Genomic DNA, 2,500 nt, shown 5'->3' with positions numbered 1-2,500 from the left:
CCGTACTTGATAACGTTAACCATGCTTATTTGCGCAGGTACACTACTGGTCAAAAGTTTGGGGTCACTTAAAAATTTCCATTCCACTCAATTACAGACAGAATACCAGTTGAGATCAGTTGCATTGTTTTTTTTTAATCAGGGCAGCAGTTTTCAGATTACATTATGTGCGCACATACAGTGCATATGGAAAGCATCCACAGCACTTCCACATGTTGTTATGTTACAGCCTTATTCCAAAATATATTTAATTCTACACACAATATCCCATAATGACAACATGATTTTTTTAAATGTTTGCAAATGTATTAGAAATAAAGAACGAAAATATAATATGTACTGTACATAAATATTCACAGCCTGTGCTCAATACTTTGCTGTGGCACCTTTGGCAGCAATTACAGCCTCAAGTCCTTTGGAATATGAAGCCACAAGTTTGGCACACCTATCTTTGGCCAGTTTCGCCCATTCCTCTTTACAGAACCTCTCGAGCTCCATCAGGTTGGATGGGGAGCGTCGGTGCACAGCCATTTTCAGAGATGTTCAATGGGATTCATGTCTGGGCCACTTTTGGATATTCACAGAGTTGTCCTGAAGCCACTCCTTCGATATCTTGGCTGTGTGCTTAGTTGTCCTGTTGAAAGATGAACCGTCGCCCCAGTCTGAGGACAAGAGCGCTCTGGAGCAGGTTTTCTTCCAGGATGTCTCTGTACATTGCTGCCTTCATCTTTCCCTCAATCCCAATCCTGACTAGTCTCCCAGTTCCTGCCTCTGAAAAACATCCCCACAGCATGATGCTGCCACCACCATGCTTCACTGTAGGGATGGTATTGGCCAGGTGATGAGTGGTGCCTGGTGTCCTCCAAACATAACGTTTGGCATTCACATTAAAGAGTTCGATCTTTGTTTCTCATGGTCTGAGAGTCTTTCACGTGCCTTTTGGCAAACTCCAGGTGGGCTTCCATGGGCCTTTTACTAAGGAGTGGAATTCCGTCAGGCCACTCTACCATACAGGCCTGATTGGTGGAGTGCTGCAGCGATGGTCGTCCTTCTGGAAGGTTCTCCTCTCTCCACAGAGGAACTCTGGAGCTCTGTCAGAGTGACAATCGGGTTATTGGTCACCTCCCTAACTAAAGCCCTTCTCCCCCGATCACTCCAGTTTAGAGGGACGGCCAGCTCTAGGAAGAGTCCTGGTGGTTCCAAACTTCTTCCATTTACGGATGATGGAGGCCACGGTGCTCATTGGGACCTTAGAGGCCACTGTGCTCATTGGGACTTTTAAAGCAGCAGACATGATTCTGTATCCTTCCCCAGATCTTTGCCTCGAGACAATCCTGTCTCGGAGGTCTACAGACAATTCCTTCGACTTCACGCTTGTTTTGTGGTTTGACATGCACTGTTGACTGTGGGACCTTATATAGACAGGTGTGTGCCTTTCCAAATCATGTCCAATCAACTGAATTCACCACATGTGGACATGTGGCTAGGAATATCTCAAGGATGATCAGTGGAAACAGAATGCACCTGAATGCAAAGGTCGAGGATACTTATGTACAAGTGATTTCTTCGTTTTTTTTTTTTTTTTTTAATACATTTGTAAAAATTCCAAATAAACTTTTTTTAAGTTGTCATTATGGGGTTTTATGTGTAGAATTGTATCCATTTTGGAATAAGGCTGTAACATGACATAATGTGGAGAAAGTGACACGCTGTGAATACTTTCCGTATGCATTGTTATGCAATCTGAAAACTGCTGCCCTGATTAAAAGAACAATGCAACTGATCTTAACTGGTATTCTGCCTATAATGGACTGGTATTCTGTCTATAATGGAGTGGAATGGAAATTTCTAAGTGACCCCAAACCTTAGTGTAGTATTAATACACCCTTAGTGTAAACCTAGACTGGTAGTGTAAATTCAATATATCGTGGAGACTTACACTAGTATGTGTGCGTGTGTGTATGTTGCAGTGTATGTTTTTTTTATTGGCACATAGTTTTCTAAAAATGTGCACTGCAAATTATTGCTTGCATAATAGGTCAATAGGCTATAAGCAAGTATAGCAGATTTTAGACAAAAGTGTATTTTGGTTAGCTCATTTTGTGAAATAGGGTTCTGCTTGCCGCCTTTGCATTTAATCCAGTGATTTCAGTATCCAGTGATTTCAATAGGGTACAGATAAAACAAGGTATGTTTAACATGGTTTAGTGGGTTTGTGAAGTAGTGCGTCATGGGGTGTGTGTATTTGCGCCACTGTCGACACAAGAATTATTTCCTCAGAACATATGCAATGGAACAAAGAGACTACCTCCCTGGTTGGATTTGAGTGTCATTGTAAATGACAGCATGCTCGTACTTACCCTGAATGGAAAGAGTTAATGGCGTTTCCTAGGGGACTGAAGATATGCCTGGCATGACCGGCTGTCCACCCGCAGGTATCTCCCTCATCTCACACGTTGGCACCACACGCCTCCCAGGATGTTTCTACTGAAGGGGTGGGA

At 42.9% G+C, this 2,500-nt stretch overlaps 1 protein-coding gene across 1 annotated transcript in view; it reads left to right on the top strand.

The window, feature by feature from the left end:
• pla2g4ab (phospholipase A2, group IVAb (cytosolic, calcium-dependent)) overlaps window positions 1–2,500 on the top strand; it is a 52,304-nt gene that overhangs the window by 30,086 nt on the left and 19,718 nt on the right. The gene's annotated exons all lie outside the window — the stretch shown is intronic.

This window comes from Alosa alosa, chromosome 9 (genome assembly GCF_017589495.1).
Source record: "Alosa alosa isolate M-15738 ecotype Scorff River chromosome 9, AALO_Geno_1.1, whole genome shotgun sequence".
In the NCBI taxonomy this organism is placed as follows: Eukaryota; Metazoa; Chordata; class Actinopteri; order Clupeiformes; family Clupeidae; genus Alosa; species Alosa alosa.
This window is presented reverse-complemented; position numbering and strand designations above follow the sequence as displayed.